This window comes from Marmota flaviventris, chromosome 1 (genome assembly GCF_047511675.1).
Source record: "Marmota flaviventris isolate mMarFla1 chromosome 1, mMarFla1.hap1, whole genome shotgun sequence".
In the NCBI taxonomy this organism is placed as follows: Eukaryota; Metazoa; Chordata; class Mammalia; order Rodentia; family Sciuridae; genus Marmota; species Marmota flaviventris.
The window spans coordinates 190,089,451-190,103,068 of NC_092498.1; positions in this window are offsets into that span (position 1 = coordinate 190,089,451).

Genomic DNA, 13,618 nt, shown 5'->3' on the forward strand with positions numbered 1-13,618 from the left:
GGTGGCTCAGTGATAGGGCACCTGCCTAATATGTGCGATACACTGGGTTCGATTCTCAGCACCACATAAACATAAATAAAATAAAGGTCCATTGACAACTAAAAACTATTTAAAAAAAAAAGGAATGACAAAAATAAAAAGATATTCTGAAGGGGTCCCAATACTGGATTTTGTTGTTTTCAAGTGGCTATTATACCACATATAATGTGCCAAAGTTATGCTAGGTCCTCAGAAGAGTCATCCTGGTGAGCAGCCATCCCCACCTGTAGTGGATGGAGTCTGTCATCCCAATGGGGAACTCACAGATATGTACCATGAATGGGTGGAGTACCGAGTGCCACACTGCAGTCTAAACATTCCAAATTTGACCTTCCTCTTGCAGTAGGGGCTGCTTTCAAATCCTGTCTCAGTAGCAAGTGCCATGGGAAAGCAGCTGCAAACATTAATTATTCAGATATCTACACTGCAATTGCACATCAGAGTTCCAAGATAATTTAAATTTCTGCCACTAGATCCTGGGCTTCTGTTCCACATGGAATATTCCCTTCCCACACTGTATCTTTGCCCTGATATGACCCTGTAGGTAATTGCCAATTGTCATCCCTGTATTTTTCTTCTAGTGTTGACTTTCTTTCTCTTGTTGACTGCAGACATTCCTGATATATTCTGCCCACTAATTGTCATTTTTCACAAGTTATATCTCCAAGGATATCATCTGAATGCCAACTTTGTTTACAGTGACCTTCATTGAAATGACTCTATTCTGATATAGACAAGTTTATTAATTTTTTTTGCCTTATGAATTGTGATAGGAAAAGTGGGACTTATTTTTAAAAGCTCATTTCCCACGACTCTGTTATGAAGTCTTTGGAAGTGGCTATGCCCTGTTCTTCCATATGAATTTTAAAATAAGCTTGTCATTTTCTTCAAAAAAAATTTTGAATTTATAGACTAATTTTTTAGGTAATCAACATCTTTATAGTGTTAAGTAATTGCAAATAATGCATATTTCTCCATTTATTTGGTCCTGAAGTAGAGGTTAAAATTTCCTCAATAAGGTTCCTGTATGTTCTTTGTTAAGTTAGTTCCTAAATATTGTATGGTTCTAGTAAATGTATGGAGGACATCTTATTGTTGTTTATAATGTCTGATTAATTATTATTATAAAGGAGCATTATTAGTTTCTGAATATTAACCTTTTTTCTGCAAATTTCCTTTATTCCATTACTAATTCTAATAATTTCTTGATTGGGGTGGCTCTATGTAGATGACTAAGTCACTGCAAATAATAATATTTTTGTCTTCCCACTTCCTGTGCTTATAACATTTATTTAGTCCTTTAATCAACAAAGCCTCCAAAACTATGTTGAACAGGAGTAATGATAAAAGAGTTCCTCATCTCTTTCTGGATTCTAAAGGAAAATAGATCTAAAGCCTCTCTTTATGTTTGATGTTTGCTCTAAGCTTCTGGTGTGTAGCTTTTATGAAGGAAAAGTACTTCTCTCCTAATAGTACTTTTTGGAGTGTCTGTCCTATAAACAGGTGTTGAATTTTAATGTTGTTTTTTTTTTTAATATAGCAGATGACATATACGTGTGAATTTTTCTTCAGTCTATGATGTGGTGACCAGGCCCAAAACTTGGCACAAGCACAAAGAGGCCCTGAGTTCTGGGACAGGCTCCTTCCTGACTATACCTCCATGCCACACCCTCCTCACCCTGGTCGCAAATCCCAGGGCTCATTAAAGTGCACAGATATTCTAAAGTTAAACTTTCTTTCCATATCTGGAATAATCTCTAATTGATCATGATGCATTTTAATGCTATTTGGTTCTGTCAGTTAATATTTTGAAGGTTTGCACCTATCATCATAAGTAAAGTTCACAGATAATTTTCCTTCTTTTACAGTACTCATTTGATTTGGAAAATTTAACATCTTAAAATGAGAAGAATTTCCTTTTTATTGTAATTTTTTGGAAAGATTTGTACATGACAGGCACTAACCCACTCCTCTCCAGATTTCTGGATATATAATGTATTATGAAGAGTGAGTTTGAAAGAGTCACTTCTGTATCACTGGAACTCAATCTTCCCTACCTTCAAAGCAGATATAATTAAACTCATCATGTAGATATGCAGGGAAGAGAAAAGCCAATTCAAAAACAATACACAGATCTGAATGTTAATATCCAAAGCAGACATTTCATTAATAGCAGTTTGACACCTGTTTGAGCTTCATTAGCTTTGTTGAAACATTTTTGTCCGCTTTATCCCTGCCTTCTCTAAAATTTCAGTTTGTTCTTGATCATTCTCTAGAATTTACTTTTACTTTCTCTATACTATAATTCCTATTGCTCCCTTTCATTTCAAGCCCAGTCCAAATCTAGCCCTTCTGATTAATTACTATATATGGAAAAGTGGTTGAATAATGTCCTTGAAGAATTAATCAGTATGCTTTCTATCTAATGTGTTTACTCTTATCTCATGATCCTTGTCTTCAGGCAGATATTTAGAGAGCATTAGAGTCATCACCTCAAGGAAGGGATGGGATGCTAAAAGAAAAACATAAAGGAGTATATTGCCATTTTTTTTTCTTTCACAAGTCTACATTTTCAAGAGGAAAATTTAGTTATGTGCATAAAACATACAATAGAATTAAGATAAAATAGATTTGATGATTAAACTAAAGATCCATCACTTTCCCAAAATCAAATCATCTCAAGGAGATAAAGTGAGGGTTGACTATTAACAAGGAGTGAAGAGACAGAGTGGGCTACAGAGACAGGAGCTGGTCTGGAACCTGCCCCTCCTCTAGGATCAGTTCAGGGTATACAGATGTAGTAGGAACTGAGAAAAGGTGGTAAATTGTACTACAAGGGTAATCTATATTGTCTTCTCTAGGCAGACCAGGAAATTGGCAAGATGCCAGAGTAGAATTGATGGTGTGGTATGTAAAGCAGATAAGATTTAGATAGCCTTGTGGTGGCCTGCTGTCCCAGTATGATATAAAAGTATGACTGTATCCATAGATAACATGGAAATGAGGAAGGGCCATAGGTGGCCATGTTTCCAAATCACAGTGTGGTTCAGATTTGGATAATGATTACAAAACCCAAGAGAGATCTGAGAGTTAAGTGAGAACTGACTCCAAGAAGCCTGGTTGTTGGGTTGAAAGCTGGTTGTTGGGAACAACTCAGGAAGGATCAACACCCAAAGACAGGCAGGAACAAGGACATATCAGTGGATGGCATCAGGAATTGCTGATGGCCTAGCCTCCTGCTTCCCTTAGGCCTTGACATACCATGGAAGCCCACCAGACCAAGGAATAGACAAGGGGAGCACTTGGCTGAGCTAAAGTTCCCACCAAGTGGCCAGATGGAGAGTTCACTTTGAAATTGTGTTTTGTATGGAAAAATGAAGTTTTACTTCTTGAACACTTGCTTGTGAAATAAAATTACCATCAATGACCACACCTATGTCCCTTCTACTCCCTCCCTGCAAATGCCTGTCAGAGGTGTGACAGTGTGGTCTTTGGAACATACCTTCTACCTGTTGTAACCAGTGGAAACTCAAGCTCTCTTTGTCTCAGTCTCCATATTGCAGCTGAGAGTGTGAGCTTTATTGGCACTTATTAAATAATGAAGCAAAATAATGCCTGGTTTCATCAGGCCTAGTATCCAACTAGTATTTGTATGTTATCAATTAGTTTCCTAACTCTAACTTCTTAGAGAAAATGTGGGGAGAATACCTACAGAAATTAAGAAGAAAGCAAAGAGCTTGGAGAAGCTGTTTACTGGAAGATTATTAATACTGTTACTGCTAATTATGAGTCTGGGTGTACGGTTCCCAGGCAAGGACTGAAATCAGCAAAACTTTCAGCCTGATGCTCACTACAATTAACACCAGGTCTTTGATTTGCCTCAAGTACAAATCCTTTTTTTTTTTTGGTGGTACTGGGGATTGAACTCAGGTCTCACATTTGTGCTGTTACTACTGAGCCATATCCCCAACCCTCAAGTGCAAATTCTTGTCAGCATTTTTTATCCTCATTTGTGGCTTCTTGAGCATCAGCTATTTAAACCTATACCATAACTATCTCTTCCAAAGGATACCTGTCATATTTGTTATCTAACAGAAGAAAGGGAATCTCACAAACCTATTCTAGGAATAATAGGTATTTCCTGTAATGTACCCTCACCATCAACTACCTAAAATGGGTTTTGTATGCTGGCTTTTTTAGTGCTTTTGAGATTCTGAAAAAAGCAACAAATTTGGAGAGTCAACCTCGGTTTATTTTCCTCTGCTTGCCATACGGCATTCATGAATCAATAATGTGATTATTATTAAACATTGTATAATTTTTCTTTACCTCATGATCAAAATTTTACCATGAGAGAATTTCCCCCTCTAAGCTCTTTGTATATTCTATTGTCAAGAGTTCCCTCTGCCTAACGTCTTACAGGAATTTGTATGTGAGGCAGAGGAGAATGTGCTGGAACCACTTAGCAATGTCTGAGAGCTTTGCCTCACATCTCACCATCTCATCTATACAAGGAAGGTGAAGCTCAGTCATTTCTAGCTAAATGAGCATGTCATACATTGTTGAGAATGAACTCTATTTCAAACATTGTCTCCCTTTGGTCTTATCAGTAGATTCATCTCTTTGAGATGAATAATAAATTCAAAAAAGAATCTCAGTGTACTTTGAAGAATATTGCTGATCAAAGTTTATATGATAATTTTACAGACAGGAAAATGAAGAGGAAATTAAATGGACATGTTGGGGTAAAGAAGAAGGTGAGAAGGCAAACAATTTCTGAAAGATAGATGACCTCTGAAAGTAGGTTCAATCTTGCAAGTTCACATATATTTTTCTGTCTACTCTGCAGCAGACATGACTAGGTAAAGGCGTATTGATTTCAAAACCAAAGCACTAGGATCTCTTCTCTTTAATTATCTCCTTCTAAGTTAAAAACTAAACACTTTGGTAAATGTTTTTCAATACAAAGGGAGTGTTTAATACCCTTGGAATTGATGGCAAGTTCGAACTGTACATGACAAGAAATGGCTACTATTCATCCATCTGTTCTAACAAAGTCAATAACCAACTTCTGGGGAATCAGTCACTGAAACACAGAGATGAAAAAAGCCCAGTCTCTGGTCTTAAGGACCTCAGAGGCTAGAGGGAAAAAAAAAAAAAAAACACAATAGAAAGTACAAGAGAAATATAAACAAGAAGCAAAGATAGCTTGGAGGAATTAACTTATAAATGAAAATGTCAAAGAAAGGACTCCTCATTAAAGGGATGTCTGTGTTGAATTCTGAAGATGATTAAAATTTTAGGGAAATGAAAGCAGCATTTGGCAGTGATAACAATATAAATGAGTATATTTGGGACATAGTATGAAAGCTATGTTCACCATAATGTAGGAGGTATTTGCAGTACACAATGGGACACCCCCCACCCAAACCATAACAGAAGGCCATTTGCAGGATGCTTAGCAGGACAGTGATCCAAAGTTGTGGTAGAAACTCACTCCAGCTACTCTGTGGAGAACGAGAGGTTCAGAAAAGTGAGCCCGTACATGATTACCTAGGGAAAAGACAACGAATTCATTCAACCTGCTAATGTGCACTGGCCAGTGGAGTGCTTTTAAAAATTCATCTAATTCTGAATTAGTTTTGAACATTTAAAAAATCAGAAGCTCTCATACAAGATTAGGATAACGAAGCTTTTGTTTGGTTTTGTTTTTAATTAGAAGATCTGGCAATCCTGGAACCACATTCCTGAGCTGTCAAGAATCACATGGAGCTGAGTTGTCTAAAATTTGACCCGGTTATACAAGGCAAGTGCTCCTCTGCCAAGCCATTTAGTTTGATTTTCCAGCTCCTGCCTTACCTGGAGAGAAGATGTAGAGAAACAAACAGCAAGATACACACATGGTCTTCAAGTGTCTTCCTATAGAAAACTTATTAATTGCAATGAAAAAAATCTCAAATATACAGAGCAATTGGACAATATTTTAACCAGGTGATCACAAGTAATGTCAATTGGACACATGTGTCAATCATGTGATGCCCTAAGAAATTCACAGCATCATTATGCAATATCAAAGTCGACTAAGGTAAGGTCAAAGGAAGGATGGTCTAAAATCAGAGAATCATAGGACTTTGGAGAATCAGGTGAGGAACCACTTTATTAGCTCTTGAATGTCTTGGAATTTCTCTTAATGGGATGGAAACAGATTTTAATCTCTTTTTTTCCCCCTAAGTCTAAAGATATCTAAAACCTAATTCAGACACTTAAAAGCACTCTGAACTCTCTCTCTCTCTCTTTTTTTTTTTTAAAGGTGTGTGTGAGAGAGGGGTGGGGAAGAGAATCTTTTTTTTTTTTTTTTTTTTTTTTTGTAGATGGACACAACACAATGCCTTTATTTTTATGTGGTGCCGAGAATCAAACCCAGGTCCCGCCTGTGGTACGCGAGTGCTCTACTGCTGAGCCACAATCCCAGCCCCGCACTCTGCACTCTTGATGAAGATAGAATACCCAAAGGAATATTAGAAAGACTAAGAAATCAGAAAACTCATCTTTGAATGTCACATATTCTCAGTTATTTTACTATTATAAATGCTTTTATTATTAAACACACACACACACAGAGGAGTAAAGAAATCTTTTAAGAAGCCATTTGAAGAACAATAAAACAAACCTAAGGAAATGAAGTGAATTAATAAAGTTAGAAGCAGAAAATAAATAATTAAATAAATAGACTGCATAAATCAAAGAACAAGTTCTTAATTAAGAAAATGAATTTTTCCTGGCAAAGGTAATCTCAAAGAGAAAGAAAAGAACATAAATTTACAAAATTACATTTAAAAATATAACCAGAGAAATATATATTGCTTTCAAAGTACAGGAAAATAATATATATACTAACCAATTCTTTCAAAGATATCATAAAATTGTTCACAATAAAATATGAAACAAATAGTCATGAAAGAAATTGAAAAACTACCAAGAATAAGGTACATGAGAAAGATTTGGGATAGATTTAGTTTTATATAGTCTTCAAAGTATTAAAATCAGAGAATTCTCATAGAACCTTTTTCTATTTCTGAAAAGAGTGGGAAATTTTATAGTTCATTATGTTAGGAACCTAATCTTTGTATGTGTGTCTGTGTGTATGCTACTGAGGATTGAACCCAGGGATGCTTTTACCATTGCAATATTACATCTCTAGTCCTTCTTATTTTTATAATTCTCACTAAGTTGTTGAGACTGGCCTCAAACTTGGGATCCTCCTGCTTCAGCCTCCCAAGTCTCTTGGATTACAGGAGTGCCCTATCACACCTGGCAATGAGCCTAATCTCAAAGCTGAAATTGAACAGAAGGAAACAAAACACAAAATTTTTAAATGAACTAAAACAAAACATAAAAACAAATTTCACAATAAATTTATGATACATAAACTTTTCCATATAAATGATATATCTGCATAAATATTTAAAATATAAAAATATGAATCTTGACAACTTAAGTTCTAAGCTCTTAAATTATGGTTAGCTGAATTTAGCAGCTTACTAAAAGGAATGTGCTGTGAAGGATAGTCTAAAAATCTTATATTTGCATATAGTTTCTTAGAACTGTAATCTCATAATTTATTATATCAAATGAAAATTTACATGATGAATTCAAAAGTCACTGGAATATAATTATATTACATAGAAAATCTGGAATTAGAAATAGAAGAAATATAATAATGGTTTAAAAAAAAACTAAGGCTGACTGAGCATTCAAGAATAAAAATGAAAATATTCTCACTGAAATAAGGAAAGAGAATTGAACATTGCCACTCTCATTTTTAAGCCTTGTTTTTTTAAAATATTTATTTTAGTTGTTGATAGACCTTTATTTTATTTATTTAAATGCAGTGCTGAGAATCAAACCCAGTGCCTCATATATTACTGGCAAGTGCGCCACTGCTGAGCCACAGCCACAGCCCTTAAGCCTTGTTTTGAAGGAGTCAATCAATGGCATGTAACAAGAAGTTCAAATAAAATGTTTAACAATGGCAAGTAAGGAAATAAAATTATTATTTAGAGTTTGTCATTTAACTGAAAAGTGAGAAGAACCTGCTGGGAAAAAAAATCATATAAATAAACTAATAAAATGCCCAGAGATAAAATAAATATGTAAAAATCAATAGCTGCAATGAAAAAAAAAAGATCATTCACAGTAAAATACAATGTATTTAATACCTACAAATGTATTCAAGAGAAAACAGCACACAAAATGATTTTTGTAAGACAAATAAAAGAGTTGCTATGCCCAGTATACTGCTATGAAAATACATTTTCAAGTAAATTTAAAATTTTAATACAATGCCCATAAAAATGTCAAAGCATTTTTTTAATCTGAAAAAAAAAATATTTTAAAATTCATTTGAGAAATTTAGACTTAGAACTAAAAGAAAAACATGCCATTAGATAGGTTTGATTCTCTGCTGCTGGGCAAGCTTGCAGCTCAAAGTCAGAAATTAAATTGGCTTAAGAAATCAGTTCTATTTTTCCTCTCCTGAGTCCATGACAGAGAAATTCTTGCCTGTGATGCCTTAATCAATCAGGCCTACCCTTGCTTGGCAAGCCTTGGAATCCTCTGGGTTGCACTTGGGGTGGAGTCCGGAGGAATCCCTTCTGAAGACCTTCAGTCTTTCTCCACCCACAATCTTTCAGCTGCACAGCCCTGATTCCTGGAAAAGAGCAGGATCCTTCCCATCAAGACTTTTCACTTGCTGGACTCCTTTTTTGTACTACTATTCCTTTTCTTGGAATGTCAATTATCAGTGTGTATTTTTCCTCTACTTCCTTCTTATTCTTCAATTCTCATTTCCAATGTTAGATCTTCAGAAACAAGATTTGGCTTTCTTATCTAAAGTATCCCCCTCTGACTTCCCTATCTAAAATAATTATGTGTTATATCCATGCATGTGTTTACTTCACAACTGTTTGTACATCAAAATTTTTAAATCCTGTCTACTTGCTCATTGTTCCTTATCGGCCTCATTTTATCAAATATAAATTTCCCAAGGGCAAGGGCATGGTTTACTTTTCTTTTTCCCTTGTGAATCTCTATTTTCTAGAATGGTGCCTAGGATATAGAATGTATATGCTCAATAAAACTGTCTCCAATTGAATGAATAAGTAATTATTTACATCATATTATAGAAGACTATGTCTAGACAATGGGAAACCTTCATGATATATCAAGTGAGAGAAGTATTACAAGTTGGTTATCTCAATTTTGTTAAATATATGTATACATCAGCATGTATAGTTGAATACCAAATAAAATAGAATTAAAAACCTTAGAAGAGGGGCTGGGGATGTGGCTCAAGCGGTAACGCACTCGCCTGGCATGCGTGGGGTGCTAGGTTCCATCCTCAGCACCACATAAAATAAAATAAAGATGTTGTGTCCACCGAAAACTGAAAAATAAATGTTAAAAAAATTCTCTCTCTCTCTCTCTTAAAAAAAAAAAAAAAACCTTAGAAGAGCATATGTCAAAACATAACAGCTATTATTGTAATTTTTTTAATTATTTGTTTGAGAATTGAAATTACAAGTTACTTTTATTTCCTTTTTTAATAATTTGCTGAATTTTCTAATTTTTTGGCTATATATACATACACACACACAAATATTTAAAAGCATTAAACCATCTCAATAGAGTCATTTGTTAATTTGTTCTTTTTAGATATACATGACAGTTGAGTGTATTTTGACATATTAAACATACATAGAGTATAACTTATTCTAATTAGGATCCCATTCTTGTGGTTGTACATGATGTGGAGTTACACTGGTTGTGTATTCATATATGAACCTAGGAAAGTTATGTCTGATTCACTTCCCGATCCCTGCATTCCCCTTTGACTAATCCAAGGAACTTCTATTCTCCTCACCACCCCACCTGCCTTATTGTGTGTTAACATCCGCATATCAGACAGAACATTCTGCCTTTGATTTGGGGGGGACTGGCTTATTTCACTTAGCATGATAGTTTCTTGTTCCATCCATTTACCAACAAATACCATAATTTCCTTCTTCTTTATAACTGAGTAATGATGATTTTTCCAGAGTTCTTTTATTTGCTTTTATTTTTTTAATGCATCTTTAATTCTGCCCAGGAGACAAGATTTTCATGGGAACCTCAGACTTGGGTTGAAATCCATTTGCCCCTAATGAGCAACTGATTTGGGGCAAGTCATTCAATTTCTCTGAACTTCTTCACATACTAGAAATAATTTTCAATGGAAATAATTAAAACTCTCCAATCTGAGATGACAGTGTCCCTGCCTTAAGATAGAATTATGGGAAGGAAAATGGAGCAACCCACCCCACCAATCTTCCTTTCTCTTCTCTTGTCATTTTTACTTAGAGCTCTTTTCTCTCTCCTCCCCTTGTTTGATTTGCATATATTCAACTGTGGATTTTATGTGATGACTCCTCTTTTAAAATGAAGTCTGGTTCATTCTTTTGAAGAACCTCTAGGCTCTATAAGAAGTAATGTAGCATCCAGGGGACCAGAGAAATCAAGAGCCTTCAGGATGCGTAGCAAGTTCTGTTTCTAAATTCTCACTTCCATTTTCCTGTCTCTCATTATCTTCTTTTGAGTTTTCTAATCCCTGGGACCAGAGGGAAAAAAAAAAAAAACAGCAACCTTTAGGCTAGAGTTTGAAAAGATAAGGGAAAGGGAAATTATCATATAAATAATATTCTACATTACCTTTCCCTAATGGAAGAAGAGGTCAGAAACTTCAAAATTCAAGACTGCAAAATATTTGTCATTTGCAGGGTAGTGGGTGTGTGGAATCTAATGCCACACAGGAAAAATAAATAAATTTGATTTTTTTTTCTCTGAGGGAAGATTTAAGCATTGAAATGTTTGGATTTGGTTGTCTTCGTCCAGCAGCGCTAGGCATTTCCATTTCGTGAGGAAGAACAAAACTAGGCAAATAACCTGAGAGTGAATAAAGATGGGTGGGATTGGAGATTGGCACTTACTTATAGTTTACCTTCTATAAAAAGAATATTTTCCTGTTGCTGGGGAGCTGTTGGAAAAAAATATCTGTTGATAAACTGAACCCACAATTATTAAACTCACTGGGAGAAATTTCATTAGGGAAACAGCATAGATTTTATTAGATTTTGCATGAGGGGGCACCTAAGCTTTTAAGCATTGAAGTAGGAACCAACTACCTAGAGAGATGACTAAGATGGTACTGGACTTCCAGGAGACAGTGCTTCTCTTGAGAGAAGAATGGATGTACAGCAAGAGACTGCAGGTAGACAGTTGTTTTATTTTCTTCAGACCCTGAATGCACAACCCTAAGGTGTGATTTCATTTATTATTACCCCATCATTTCTACCCACCAGGAGAAACAGATCCCCATCCTCTGCCTGATTCTCCTTCAGCTTCTAACTCTTCTCAGATGAAATATCCCACTCTCTGCAGCCTAGTGAGGATGTGCAATACACTGTTGTAAGTTGAGAAGCAACACATTTTATGTAAATGTCACTGCACACAATGCAGAAGAAATATTTAGAAAACAATACTTTAAAATATCCACTTCAAGCTCAAATTAGCTATTATTTTTCCTAAAAGACTTATCTTTCTAGTTTGTAGATTCTTTTCAGGATTAAAAAAAAAAAAATTTCACACTTCCGAAATTTATTTCAAGTTGCTTTCAATTTGTTAAACTTGTAAACATCTCCCCTGCCCCAGGAGCACACAGGATAAATAATGGGAAGAGGAGGAGGAGAAGGCTGGCATCTTGTGAATAAATCTTAGCTACAGATGACTGATTTTTACAAGCTAATAACCTGGAATTTGAATCCAGATATATGTGATTCTAAAGCCCATCATCTCCCCCACTGTCTTGAAGTGTAAGATAACTCCAAAAATAAACATTTGCACTAGGAGCCGTCTTCATCAGAAGAACCCATGGAAAAAAAGAAAATTGACATAATTGGGAAAAGATTCTTGGATAAACCTGCCTGTCCCCATCCAGCTCCCTGTTCTGATTCTGATGAGCTCCTTGGTTCATGATGAGATGGCAACTGTGAAGGACAACAAATGAATTTGTGTTGTTTCTGGGAGGGAGAGGGACATGTCAAGCTTTCCCGAGTGGGACATCAGTGTGAGCAACTCAAAAACCTGAGTAGAGGTCAGATGGGTTCAGTTAGACAGATCTGGGGACTGAAGAGGCAGGTTGGGTGCTAATGAAATATGGATTAATGCCAGGCGCAGTGGCTTGAGAGGCTGAGGCAGGAGGATCACGAGTTCAAAGCCAGCGTCAGCAAAAGCGAGGCGCTGAGCAACTCAGTGAGACTTTGTTTCTAAATAAGATACAAAATAGGACTAGGGATGTGCCTCAGTGGTTGAGTGCTCCTGAGGGAGGGAGGGAAGGAAGAAAGGAAGGAAGGAAGGGAGGGAGGGAGGGAGGGAGGAAGGAAGGATTAATGTTACATTTGATTGGCTCTTTCTACTACCTGGTCCTCCTGACTCTCCTGTTTGCCAAGAAATTCTACAGCAAACCCACTGTTCACACCTCAGCTGTGTGGCAAGAGACTCTCAAACCCTAAAGGTACTAAAATATATTTCACCTTTTTAACAAATTCCTTTTAGGTTGTAATGTGCTCCAAGTGTGACTAAGGTCAGATTGTGGCAGGAAAGCCAATACTACTGATAAGCTTTGTCTCACAAATAATGTTCAGGTTCTCCAAATCAGGAGTTTAGTGTGTTATCAGGGACTCAGACATGTCTTCCTTACTCTCTAGAATTGTTCTTATTCACCATTTCACTAAAAAGAAAAGGTCCATAAAAATTAATGTCAACACTTTAAAATTTTTTTTTTAAATGTATTCTTCAGTGAATAGAGCTTGTCTAATGCACTTTCTGGATTGCAAATTGTGAGTCCCTCGTGCAATCTAGCTTAAAACCAGCATAGGTAGCCTGGCTTATCATATTCCCCACTGTGCATTCCATGATAACCGACAGCTTCAGCTAATGCCAGGAATCTCTTGAGTGGTCAATCTGCATGTTAGTAAAAGAAAAATGAATTATTTCTGTTTTTATCCAGGAGTCCCTGGAAAAATTACAGTTTCTTTTCTTTTTCTTTTTTAATGTCATACCTGTTTGACTCAGTGTTCCAGGTAAAATAGCAAAGACACAAGCAGGTCAAGAGAGCTCTCCACGTTGAAAAGGGAGGATTGTTCTAATTGAACTTAATCTGTATTTTTGGAGTTTAAAGAGAAAAGGACTTAGTGTGAAACCATTAATCAAAAAGAAGTCGTTTCTCACCACTCAACAGAATTAAGTGCACTAATATGTCTTCTTTTTCTAACTAAGCAATGTACTAGTCAATCACTACTGTTAACATGATCCATTTAATAATTAAACTATACTTCCAGGTTTTGTGTGCTATTAGAAAAGAACAATGAGATCTTTAATAAGAAAATTTTATGCTTGAAATTTCACATCTTTGGAGGGAAAAAAAAAGCAATGTTCTAGAGTGGATGATGGAAATATCAAAAGTGTTTCCTGGTGTAAAAAGAAG